The sequence below is a fragment of the Calliphora vicina genome, chromosome 2 (genome assembly GCF_958450345.1).
Source record: "Calliphora vicina chromosome 2, idCalVici1.1, whole genome shotgun sequence".
NCBI lineage: Eukaryota > Metazoa > Arthropoda > Insecta > Diptera > Calliphoridae > Calliphora > Calliphora vicina.
The window spans coordinates 3,837,363-3,851,992 of record NC_088781.1 but is presented as its reverse complement, the minus strand read 5'-3'; the positions used below and the strand labels follow the sequence as shown (position 1 = coordinate 3,851,992).

Here is a 14,630-nt window from a genome sequence, read left to right as displayed (position 1 = left end):
CCAAGTACCATGACAAATTTATAGCAAAAACAATTTTAGCTTAAATTCATATAGTCCGTATGTTTACATTAAATAAAAACATGTAGAAATTCACAGAAAGAGCTTCTTCTATAAATTTTGTTGTTATGCACTTGAGATATTTTCGCTGTTAGTGCTCGATATGTAGATACTTCCTATGAACACTTTTTGAAATGAAATAAATAAAAATATTTAATGGCAAACGTTTGTTATAACGACAATCATTATGATATTTAATGATGCCATCGTCAGTGATGAAGAGGATTATTTTGAAAATGATGAAAGTGCCTACTCTACATATTCAGATGCAGTATTTTAATGTTACCTCGTCGAAAGCACACAAATACGCTACAATATACTTAACTCGAGTTTATAGCCATAAGTCGTATCCTTCAATGTATATTAGATCTGCCCTTAAAAAATTTAGTTACTTTGAATGGGTTTTATTTATTTTTTTATTTGGTGTGTTAAACTTACTGATGCAACATTTATGGACAATCGATAACGAGAAACCCGAAATCGTTTAAGTTTTTTAATACGTTTTATATTGTGTAGAAAATTATCTGTCTATCAAGGCATAAAACATTTATTTTTAATGAATTCTGGATTAAGCAAAATTTTCTAGTTTACGACTATTTTACCGCGGGCAGGTCTAATAAACATATGTACTGCATGCCTATACATAGTAGTTTTATAATGTAAGTACGCACATATGAGTGTATAAAATTAATTAAATCAACACTACCCAGCGGGCAAACAAGCTAGGGCTTCACTTTGTAGGCCTTCTAGAAGATCTGCTTACACATTCTATAAGATCCGATACTCATTCGACTATACATACTCTCTAAAGATAATCTAGAAGGAGTTTGCTTCTCCCTTTAAAAAACTGTCATACACATTCAGAATTGCATTGCAAAATAAGGACTAACAAACCTTTATTTAACATTCAAACATGATTGGAATCTCTAAAATTAAATTTATTTTGCTGTCTTTATTGTCAAATAGTATGTTCTGAAGATCGAGCACACATGATACTTTAAAGCTCATTCAGGCTTATATAGAATTCATTAAGAATATTTTACATAATTAATATATTATTAGGCATTACCCGGCAGGTTTCCTTTAAAACCTAAACGGAAGGCTTTCTAATATGCATTTTTAAGAAGGCCCTCGAACAGAACCGTGATGTTAGGTATTGGCTCCCAATAATATGTCGTGTAAAATTTAAATGAACATGCAATACTGCTGGGTGTCTTTGCCTCTAAAAAATAAGGCCTTTAGTAAGGCCTTCCTTTACTGCTGCTTTTTTCCCGTTGTGTTATATTTATAAACTCGTTTACTCATGCAATTTATGTATATTACTACAAGTTTGTTTTTGTGTTTGCTTGTATGAAAATGCAGACACTATGTCTGTGAGTATGTGATACGTAACGTATTATTAATATTAATTATTGATTACTCTTTAATAATCATTTGTCTAGGTGGCACTTGTATAAAAATGAAGGATTTAAATTTTTTTGTTTTCATTTTCGTTTTTATTATATTAAGACACATCATTAACACATTATCATTGCGCATTTGTAAGAGTGCTTGAATGCTTTCGAAAGTAAAGCGATTTTATGATATTTTGTATTGCTAAAATCGAAAAACAATTGAATGAAAATAAAATGTGAAAATATCTCTTCTCTTTTTAATATGCATTTATGAAATTTTAATTAAAAATAAGTAATTTTATTAATCATATTTATGCTATGATGTGTTGAAATTAAACGTTGAATTGTGCAATACAATGATTGCAATTTAATTAATATCAATCAAAATAGCACATATTCATCTATCCGGAACCTTGAATTTAGTGATACAATTTAATAAAGAACAATTCTTACCGGTGCACTATAGCAAATTTCATATGCGGACAAATGGTCCGCAATTAATGATTTTTTTTTTTTTTTGATTTCAACTTTTGAAGTCTTTCTTAACATTATACATATACTAACTCTCTCGAAGATAACAGAAGACAATTTTTTTTTCTTTTAGTTAACTCAGATTTTTTAAAAAAACGCTTATGTTTTAATTTAGTAATATTTTAATTTTAATCACTTTTGACAAAATTGTATTAATAGAATACTTATTTGCTTATATGATTACGTTGTATTGATTAAATTAATATCAAATCTGAAAAAAATTGTTCACAGAAGTATATTGATAGAAAAACCGAAACAATGATTTTTTTAAGTTTGAAATACATATTAAAAATCTTAATTATACAAACCAATATTGGGCATGAAAAAATGGCAATACACAAACTTAGTATGTGCATTCGTCGCTGTCTCAATGACTACTAAACAAAAGAGAATAAGACTATGTGTGTGCTATGCAATGGGCATCAAATTTTACATGTATTTTAATATTGCAAGACTTTGGTTTTTTACAACAGACATAGGTTTTTTTGTAACGCTTCTATGCATATTTTATTCTATGCATCCAGTACAACAGTTTTTATTAATTATCAAAGCTCAAGGATCACTTAAAATCAATAATAAACCTTTGTGAAACCTTTTCAAATAGCATTCATTGACCTAGATAAAAATGTTACCATTACTATTCTAGTTTATTATTACTTATTTCGGATTCTAATTTTAAATCAAATTTCATTATAATTATATTTGTTGTTCCTAATGAATTTTAAATTAAATGATTTAACATCGAAGTTGTAGTTTTATTGAGAACCATCTGCTTAAAGTATTTAAATCTGCAAAGTACAGCTATTAGTTGTAATATGCCTAAAAACTAAAAATGAACACCAAAAATACTACTGACATTTAAGCCTTACGGCTTATGAAAAATTTAATTATTTATTTATTTTTGTATAAACACGAAATACCGTTCATTCAAAAGTCAATATTAATTTTCAGAAAATAGAACAAATGAAACTTTCCCAACATTAATTAAGATCGTATGTTTTCACTTGTTTCAAAATACTTAACATTAAAGTAAACAACGTTGCATGCTATAACCATAGAGAAATATACATATATAGAGCGGAAGCTCTTCTGTCAAAGACCTAACTCAGTTGTCAAAAACATAAGTGGTAAGAAAGTATTAGTAAACAAAACCAAGTGAAAACAAAAATTATACTATGACTATGTGTGATTATTTTCAATAATTAATTTGTTTGAGTATTTTTATAGTTTCTGCTCTATGTGAGTTTCTCTATGGCTACAACATTTTATTTTATTATTTTTTTTTGTATTGTTTGAATGAGTGTTGTCTAGCACGGCCTACAATTGCCTGTCTGTCTATAACTTAAATACTTTTACTGATGGTTGTTTAACCATGAAATTCATCAATAAATCGATTTTGAAAATACATAAGTAATGGATTCTATGTGACGCACGCATAACAAACACAATGAACAAGAAAATACATTCAGTGGCTTTGTTTGAATACTGAAAATAGACTCTTATACACATTTATTCGAATACACTGATGGAGTCCTTTTAGTCCATTTACTACACTCATTCATTTCTTCATTTATTTAGTTTATAAAGGCTTCTTTTATAAATCTCATCTTAAGTGGCAGCAAATAAACTGTCTATCATGATAATTTTCTTCTATTTCTATTAGTTGCTCTTACTTTCTTTCATATTCCTCTTGGCTCTTTAGGAGTTTTTCTTTATTTCTAAGACTTTTTATGTTTTATTTTATTTTATTATTATTTTTATTATTATTATTGCAGTCTTAAGATTGTTGAATTTACACTTCTAATCATTAATAGCATACAAGAAAATGACCAATAGAACGTACATATATATATTCATACATAATAACTTAAGATAGAAAAGTAAGGATACTTACACGTGTTGTTTTCATACAAGTAGTTGATTTGTCTTATTATTAAGTTTTCCTAGAAATAAACAGATGAAAAATATACACAGTTTTATTAGTTTATTCTATAATTAATTAAAGAAAATCTTAAATATGCTAACCAAATAATGTACAGAAATATTAAATGGAAATAAAGCATTACGCTTGCAATCATAGCTTATATAAATTGTGTTTGGTCAAACTAGATTTTTTGAAATAATTTAATAGTCACACTTCTTTATTCTTTTCGTCATTATTTTCTTTTAGTGAAACACTTTTTTTTAGTTTTTTGGGTGAAAAATTATTCAATTTTATTTTTCATTTATTTTTTTCTATTATTTGCGTTTCCTCTATTTTTATTTCTTAATCCACTTCAGTTTGTTTAATTTTTTATAGCTCTTAAAAAAGACCCATATTTAATGTAATATTCAAAGTTTATGGTTATTACTTTTTAAAATCTTAATATTACGTTTTTTTTACTCTGTATAATAGTTTTTTTTCTGGATTATATGAGGCTCTTTATTTTAAACAATTTTAAATTACGGCCATTTTTTCTAAACGAACTAGTAGTCACGTACTTAATATTCTGTTATCAAAAAACTAAAACGGAGAATGAAGACAGAAAGACATAAATATATAGAAAGGAAAGTCAACTCTAAATAGATCACATGAGAAAACATCTAAAATTTTAACACATATCCAAACATTTAAAATCATTTAAATGAATGAAAGATAAACAAAATTTATTTTTCCTAGCACAAAAAAAAAAATTAAGCAAATCTATATATAATAGAATTATTGAAATTTAGTTTCAAATATTTGAAATTTTAATTTTGAACAATAGAAAATTAATTAATGGTAATTTATAGAACTTCGCATTTCACTTTTATATATTTATAATTTAATTTTTTTTTCAAATTTCAAGATTTTATCTTCTAAATTTAGCATTATTATGGCAAAGTGGACGACGCCGTGAAAGCTGTTGAAGAACTCTTTTAAAAATATTTTTCTGCAATGAAAGCACAAGCTTTATGTGGCAGAATTGCCTACTCAGTTTTTCATATCCAGCTGGTTTGTCATTTTTAAAGGACTTTAACCCTTGTCCTGTAATTATATTATTTTTTAATTAACAAAAAAAACTTTGGACGTACGGCATAAACTTTGTTTTTTGTATGGTCACAGGCAAAGGGTTAATATTTCAAACATAGGGTAACATAGAGACGAGACGTAATTGTCAGAAACCTAAGTCTGTTGTCAAAAACGTATCTCTGGCAACAACAAAATACATGCTAGTCAATGTATTTTGTTTTTGTATCAGACATATGATTTGTTGTATTTTTGTTTGACAAATCGGAGTGTCTCGTCTCTATGTATAATTCTCTATGATTTCAAATATATTATTATTTGTTTATATTTTTTCTCGTAATATTTTTACTTATGCCATTACATTACATTTTTCTATTTCGGTACAATTCTTTTGGAAACAAATAGTGAAAAATATGTATCCTTGAAATTTTGCCCATAAATTATTAGAAAAAACACATTGAGAGCAAATATATCATAATGTAGTACATCATTCTTACATACATAGTTTTCCGAAATAGTTTTCTAATTTTCCCAAATTTTTTCCACATTTTTTTTTTAATTTTTAGTCAAAATAAATTTATGACAAAAATAAATTTTTTAGTGAAAAAAATATTTTTCCCATTTTGACCCATTGTAGGTCTTTGTCATTTTGGATCATTAGATATCCATTAGTGTTTATAAACCGGTTAACCGAAAAACCGGTGTTTCTTCGAAATCTCGGTTTTTTGCGAACCGGTTAATTTAAAATGATGATTTTCGGTAAACCGGTTTATCCGGCTTTTATCACTCGGTTAACCGGTTTTTAAAATGTGTACACGTTATTGATCTGATTTGAAACCTAAACTACTGATTTACAATACAAACCTCTTTAGATTAATATTTTTCAGAATTACAATAATTCTAAATAGTAGAGGACGATGAATTTACTAAAAACTTATTTGCACATAATGAAACTATTAAAAATTAAAATTAAATTCCGCATAATTCTATAAGTTTAGGCTAAATCTTACTAATGATTCATTAAAAACTTAGTGATGACTTTACCAAACGTTAAATTGAATTCGATGTACATACCTTCTTTCAATAAATTTGACTTCTTTAGTGTGTTTTGTTCATACAATTTTAATTTATTAATCATTTCGTTAGCTTTTCAGAAATATTACAGGAGAGACAAAAAACGTTCTAAAATCCATGATTTGAAATATTTTTAAAATCGGATAATGGAGTTTTATTAATTATTTGGTATGATTTATAATGACAAATAATCACAGCTAAGAAGAAGTGCGTTTGCATCTTATAAGTCCTTTTTTGGGACTTGTAACATTTTATGTTTCATATCAGAAAGTCGAGGTGATAATAAATTTAAAAATTATCAAATATTTAATAAAAAAATTGATTTACATTTTTTGGTTGAAATTTAATGAATAAACCAATAATTAAAACAAGTATATTATACATATATGTATTTAGTAACATATTTATACTCAATTCCGTTTGACTGAGATAATAATTTGGAAATTTTTACAAAATAAAATGGACTCAGCTCTTTTGTATATTTATAGTTATTTAATATTAAACATTCCTGACTACTAAAAACTACAAATTTTAAAGCTGTATATACTTTATTGGACATTTTATATTTTCTACACATATATGACGGTTAACCGGTTTAACCGTTTTTTTCGATGTCGGTTAACCGAAAAACCGGTTTTTTAAAAAAGGCCAATTTTCGGTTAACCGACAAACCGGTTTTTTAAAAAGTCGGTTTTTTATAAACACTAATATCCATATTGCGTATATTAATGACTTAGTAATCCAGATATAGATAAAAAATAGACCAACAATCGAGGTTGTCCCAGTTTTTTTATATCTCAGCCATTTGTGGGCCGACTCTCTCGATTTGAAATAGCAACCGAGCAGGGAGAATATTCGATATATTGATGTATGTATCAATCATTGATTTCAACATAGAGACGGACATGGCTATAATAAAATCCTCTAAAATATACCACTTCGATGGCCACATGTATTGCTGAATGTGGTTGATGGTATTTTCGTTCTCCCTTATTATAGAAAATTATAGAAAGAGTAGACCCACAAGTAATTCTTAACACCCAATAGAGAACAGTATAAACCACTCTCTGAAAACTTTATTTTTTCTTTCTTTTCTCAAATGCTGGAGTATTCGTATCAGGGATGGCAAATGGAATTTATAAATTGTACCAATCAACATCAGAAATTGTACTTTTTTGAATGTAATTTTACCAAAACTAGGGTTCCTCCAGGGAAAATTTTTTCCCGAGAATATTTTTTTGGAAATTCCAGTGAAATTTTGGGATTTTTTTAAAGTTACAATGGACAAATAAATTTGGATCGATTCCATTACATCCATTCATTCTTTTGATTCTAGCAACAGATATGCTGTTTAAATTATCGAATTTTTGTCACCCATCTAACATTCTTTAGCCACAGCAGAAAAATTCTGTCATTAAGAATTACAAATTCTATGAATATTCATATTCAACAGAACATAATGGCAATAATAATGGCATAAATTTTTGGTTTGAAAAACACTTAAAATTACGAGTGTGACAAGACTAGTCAAATGACGCTATTTCTTCTTTATTTCAAAAACTCATAATAAGCATAATTTTAAAAATTTTAGTGTTAATATTTTGGTATAATTGATAGAGAACATAAATTCGTAAATAGGTTTTAATATATTAACTGTGAAATAAATTTTCAAATTGTACCAAATGAGTGATTGGTGTACCATTGTACTTTTTAAGATCAAATTGTACCAAAAAAAGTACAATTGTACCAATTTTGCCATCTCTGATTCGTACTAATAAATTTAATAATGAAGTGTTATGCAGAGTGTGCCTTCCCTTCTTGTTATTCTTTGTTTTTCTGTTAAACAAATATTATCCTACTTTTAACAACAATTATCACTACTGGGCTTAATCAAAGATAGAATTTATTTTTGTCACACAAAAAAAATTCAAACGGCTTTATTAAAATCTCAACTAATAACTACTATTAATCGCAAATATATAAGATAAACTAAATCTGTTTTAGTCAATGTTTTTAAATAAATTCTTCTGCTACGAATTTAAATATTTATATTTAAATAAACAGTTTAGCAATTAAATCTGCTCTAATGCTTTGTAATATTAAATTTGATTTTACTTATTCTACCAAAATAATTCTTTTCTTATCTTTTGTATTTATAAATGAGTTATTTTTAATAATTAATACAGAACTAAAACTAGTTATTAAAATTTCTTTGCTTTTTATGAATTCCTAAATATTTATATGTGTAAATAGATGCTCTCAAAAGATTCAAAATATTTTAATTTCATTCTGTCTAACATACAATACTTGAATATTATGCATTTCGTTTGGAAAGAAAACTGCATATATATTAGGGTTAACCTTCTTCGTTTGGAGAAAATTTGGTAATTTTTTGTTGCACAATTAGCAAAAAAATAAATAAATTAAAAACCCGAAAGATTATGCATAAATCCTTAAATCCGAAATTCCATTTCAAAAAATTAAAGATCGAAAACAATTTCGATACTAAAAAATGCTAAATGAAAAGTATGGGTTAGCGTGGTGCTGATTTGAGATCGGCGGATAATGAAAAAGTATAATATATAGATAGGACCACCCTAATAATTATACATTTAATATTAAACTAAAATTGCTTTTATGTAATGCATCATAATTTATTCTTGAGTTTATTTTAATTCACATTAGTTTTCTTCATAAAATTTGACTAAAGATATTTTATCTTGTTTTCCTAAAGATTAAAAACTGTATTATAATATACTTGCACAATATAGACAGTACTTCTTCTATACAGATTTACATGTTGAATAAGTTGTATTAAGTAAATAATGTGTTGAAAGAAAAACTTTTTATACCAAAAACACAAATTAAGAAAAAAACAATAAATTAGACCAGAAGTGTACAGAGTTCTCTTGTTAGACTCGAGAGTATCATCAATTCTAAGAAAACGTAAATGTTTGCAGTTGGTTGTGTTTTGTGAGCGATGACTGTTTCTTAAAACAGGTGTAATTAATTATGGAAAATATTAGGAAACATAATATTTTAGAATTCTTTTTATCAAAAGTATGTTGAGAAAAATAATATAGATCCTTCAACAATTCTGAAATAAGAATTATTGCATCTTAGCAGAACATAAATGAGTAACTAACTAAGCCTTTAAATGAATAAATAATAATGAATAAATATATGAAATTTCGCTCTTGCTAAATGTAAATATTGCTCCTAAATTTATATTGCGAAATAATTTAACGTCTTGCTGGGGAATTAGTTATTATCTGTTGTTCGTTTAAAAATATGCAGGGCATTTTTGACTGGGCAGAGTCAATATTTATAACCTTGCTCACATTCTATTATAAACTTAATTTTATGTAAAAGATTTTTTTAGATATTTTACACCATTTTCGCCTAGTGAAGTAAAAGTTCAACAACATGAAAAATATCAAGGATAATCTCTCAAGCACAAATATGTGTGTAGTATATGGTAAATATTTTAAAAATATATTTATCAAATATAAATTATAAAGAATAACAAACAAAATGCAATTTAAATGAAATGAAAAAAAATTCTACTTGTGCTACACATAAGTATAAAAACAAAATCAATGTTAAATGACTAAAATTTTATTTTTAACAAACTTTCTATATTTTGTTTTTGTGCTTCGAGAGTCAGTCAGCAATCAGTTTTGTTCAGTCTTCAGTCAGTTTCCTTTTTTTTCGTATTCTCTCGTTTATTTTCTCACTCTTAATATTTTGCTCACTGTTCCAGAAGATTGGACAATGATAATAAAATATTTGTATATAAACCATATCCTTAGAAATTTTATAATGTATAGGAAAAATAAGAAAAACGAATGAAAAAAACAGCAGCAATAACCGCAATGCACAGTGGTCGAAATAACCAATAATATAATGGCATTAAATGTATAAAACCAAAGAACAATGCATATTTTGGTTATGAAAGAATTATATTCTAAACCATTTTTTTATTTATTTTAATGCATTAAATACATACATTCAGAAAAAATAATTTACGTTGCAAATATATATGTTTTCAATCAGAACCATTATAATCTTCTCACATAATTGGCTCCGAATGTAAATTTAGTATACATCTACATATTTCGATATAGCTAGAAGGTCGTTTGGATAGCAAGGATATGAGAGGATCTGAAGAGAAAAGAAGAGAATGGCTTAAATCCTCCATCCTTGAATTTTGTATGATTCTATGTAAAATTCCTTAAATATTAATTTCGTGATTCATATGCTTCTTCTGACATCATGCCAATTGGGAAATAATGTCGCATATTTATGATGACAGCACCGTGAATTAATATTTTGTGCAAGGATGATAGCATACAGAACCAAGAGTATTTGTCTACAAAGATTTCTGCTGTTTGACAGCAATATAATTTGAAAACATGTGCATTAAAGTCATATCCACAAACCATAGTTCGTAAAATTATACTAAATCCACTGATTATTTCCTCACTGACTACAGCTAAAAGTGCAGCCAAATTTGGTTTTTGAAAGGGTTTATTGATATCAAATAATAACTTTTCTTGTATATCCAATTTATATTTATCAGTGCTAGGAATTTCGCATTTTTTAATTATTTTTCGATCATTCCGATCACTGTGCAACAGCATTAGCAAAAGCGATAGTTGTATAAATCGATGTGTTTGTATCTAGATACATACATACTAATATATAAGTAAGTATACATCTATTTAAGTCACATAAATAGAAACAAAATCTACAATGAATACATACCATAACCATCCGACACAACACTTTCATCACAATCTTGTTAAAATAACAAAATCACACAAAAGCAACCGCAAACAGAAATTGCTTTACTTTCGTGCTTCCGACAAGGACGAAATCAAACAGAATTTAAAGTGGTTTTCAATAAATTTATCATAAAGAAGAGGCATAGAGTGTGACAAAGATTGGAGGATGTTTAGTTGTGTTTTTTTTTGTTATTTTATTGAAAAAATTTAATAATCATATGGAAAATATTTAAATTTGCTTACGAGTTTAAACTATAGTTGGAGCGAGAGTTACTCTGCACTGGATAATCATAATTAGGTCATACATATTTTATTTTCTAAAACTTTTAAAAAAAAATTTAATATGAAATATATTCTTCACAGAGAAAACATATTCTTATTATTATTCTGTTTATAATTTAAGTTACAAATGTCGACCATAATGAATATCTTTGTAAAGTAATCGGTTTAGCTAATGGATTTTTTCCTCTTAATTTAATATGCCATTTCTATTGTACTATGATTAATTCCATGAAATTTTATATTATCGGTATTCATAATGTAGTTAGTGTTTATAAAGCGCAGTTCACTATTAAGTGCGAATGGTCTTGCATCATTGCAAATGAAAAATTTTACAGTAATCCAATAACAAAATACATACAAAAACCTATACAATTTTGCATTTGCAATGATGCAAGACCATTCGCACTTAATAATGAACTCCGCTAATGATGAATTTCTCCATTGCAAGAAAAAAATAATTGCTGCCAATAAATGTCCAACGTACTGCCAACTTAAAAACCTAAAGATGAAAACTTTTACAGCTACTTTGGCTAAAAAGCTAGTCCATTTTCCATAGACAACTTCTGTGATTTTTAAAAGTGAAAAGAAGAAATATTATGTCGCCTCTAATTTGAAAATTCATCCATCAATTACTGTAAGCACACACACATACACATATAAATTTTTACATTTTATTTGAAGGGACATCCAGAGAGAATTAGTGTAGTTGTGTGTGAAAATATATTTTGACTTATATTGAGGTTGAATGACCAAAAGCGTGTGTGAACAAAATCGATGTCACATTATGTTTGTTCAGAGATGCTCAAAGTTGATTGACTCCTATTCAACAATGTGCGATTGTCTGTCAATTTTCTGGAATCAACCTGAGCCGGATTTGAGATAACCAACCGTCTTAGAAATCAGCACAACAAAATAAAAGTTACTTAAAAATACCTACATGTATGCAGGCTTGCACAAAACAATTGGGTGAATAGGCCAAAATAACAAAACAAAAAATCAAATGGAATAACTTTAACATAATACGTATATCTTCATAAACAAAAAAGTCCTTAAACCGTGTTGACAAAATAAATTCATAAAATTGTCTCTAAATTTTTATAACTTCAATATAGGGGCAAAAAAAAATACGAAATGTTTTAAATTCAAAATCTTCGAAAAGTTAGTATTTCCGACTATGATTAGCATCAAAAGCAATCTATCAATGGGAAAATTTACGGTCCAGGTTCGAAGAAGTTGCAGAAGTTACATTCTTTAGGGAAAAAAGAAAATCGCTAAAAGTCAGCCTAGACGATCCAAACATATGTAGGAACATAAATTTCTTTTGAGAACGTTTAAATACAATGTTAAACATGATCAATATAAACTCTTACAAAAAAATCAGTAAAATTTACCACATTTAAGACTCTCTGCCCACATTACACGCCAAAATATACATAAACTAACTTGTATTTTCTCTTTAGCATTTAGTCGGTACAAAGTATCTTGGATGTGAGTGTTTATATATGTATTTGAGAGTGTGTTTGAGTATATTATAGTTTAGGGTCCATTAGTTTTCAATTCCACTCAATGGCTGAAGGTTGAAATTCATTTTCGTACGTTTCTTGACTTTAATATTACTTTCCATACAAAACTTTAACAAAAGTTTGATTTTATTCCTCAACTTCTTCTCCCATTCAATTCTTTAAAAGAAATATATACTTTGTACACTATTTTAACAGTGATTTAAGTGCTGGAAGACTTTTACACAGGCCAGGGAATATGAGTATGTACGTATGTACTGATGTATGTCTGTAAGTCTGTATGTAAGTTGCCAAAGTAAAATAAGAAGAATTTATATGCAACATGAAGCAATAAAGAAAAGTAGATGTGAAGGAAAAGCTTTTAGCTATTATCTAGCTGCTGTAGAGGAACATTAGAGATTCTTATAAATAATGTCAAAAAGATTTTAGCTTGCAATTAATTGATGTTGAATGGTGACTGCTGTTCGCTATTTCACATTAAGTGTTTAAAATTAAGTAAATACAATGTATTTAGATTGGCAATAAAACACATGGGGCGTAGAAAGTATGTTTAAAAAAACATCAACGTTAAAATAAAAACTCTTATCTTTAATTTAAAGAATATGTCATATTTACATGACATTTTCTTTAGATTTTTTGGTATCCTAATAATCATCTGATTTTTACTTTGACTATGACATTTGCCATTATCTTCAGTTTTTTTTTAACTCTAAAAAAAACATTTTTGAACATTTCCTGATACTTTTCATTTTTCATATTTTTTTTTCGAAGTGAATAAAAAAGGTTGGTATTAACATCATTAGTTTTCCATAGAAAACGGTTCGTTCACATTGCTGAAGTATTTGACAAAATAAGAATGATCGATGATGATTAATGAAACTTTACACTTATATAGAAATTTTTGAACGAAGTACAAAAGTAAAAAAGAAATTAATGAATTGTTTTTGACAATTTCACAATTCCCAAAAAACTTAAAAAAAATTCCAAAATTAACATTTTTTGATTTTTGGATCTATTGAAGGCACCAACCTTGGGGCTATGAAATCCCTTTGCACAATCTAGGAGAATTTTTAGGGACATACAAAACAGGTCTTCGTTTTTTGAAAGCAGCTATGCGATTATAGAAAATGTTGTCGAAATTTGAAATTTCTATAAAAAATAGGTCTACTTCGGAAGGCTCTGGACCACGCAATTATACGAATTTAGATATTATTTTGCTTTTATAATATATACCGAAATTTTATCTTTCTGAAAAATATAAATACATTATTTATCTTTTTCTTATATTCTGTATAATATAAAATTAATGTAAGTACTATTTTCGAAAAAAAAAATAAAAAAACGACTTTTTTATTTTTTTTTAAGTTTGAATGCATATAACTTTTGACTCAGATGAGGTTTTTAAACAGTTCTTTCTCGCGATTATTAATAAATTTGTTGCTAATTCTAGACATCTCAAGAAAATCGGGAAAGAATTGGATCCGTTATTAGCAACAAAAAAAACCGATCAAGGTAGGTAAAAAAAAAATGTTGCATTTCAAATGCGAATAACTCGTAAATTAAGATAAGATAAGATGCCATATAGTTAGATATCTAGATTGTAATAGATTCCATACATTTAAAAATCTTTCAAATCGTATCGCATTCGGCATCATTTTTGCCCGGCTCCCCCTTGGTGTTATTATCCAAAATTCAAAACTTATTAACACCTCCTCTATAGCCATGCAAAATTTTATTAAAATCGAGCTATTCCTTTAGAAGTTACAGATTTATTTCTACTTTTTTCAGTTCCCCCACTGTGCGTTGTTTGCTCTTATAGGTACCATGCAAGATAAAATAATGCTTGCGGTTATTTCCTCAAGCATTTGAGCAATGTGAATGCATCTTTAGATTTTGGTTGATTTGGTTTTTTATTGTGTTGTGTTTTGTTTTTCAACTGTCACTTTTGACATGTTTACCTTTTTCTTGTTTTTTTTTTTTTGTTTTGTTTGTAAAA

The 14,630-nt window shown here is 27.3% G+C and overlaps 1 long non-coding RNA gene across 1 annotated transcript in view; it reads right to left on the bottom strand.

Moving 5' to 3' along the window:
* LOC135952494 (uncharacterized) overlaps positions 1 to 14,630 on the bottom strand; it is a 127,883-nt gene that overhangs the window by 73,113 nt on the left and 40,140 nt on the right. The window contains exon 2 of the long non-coding RNA XR_010576042.1: positions 3,877 to 3,925. This is a non-coding gene — a long non-coding RNA (uncharacterized LOC135952494). The remainder of the gene's footprint in view (positions 1 to 3,876; positions 3,926 to 14,630) is intronic.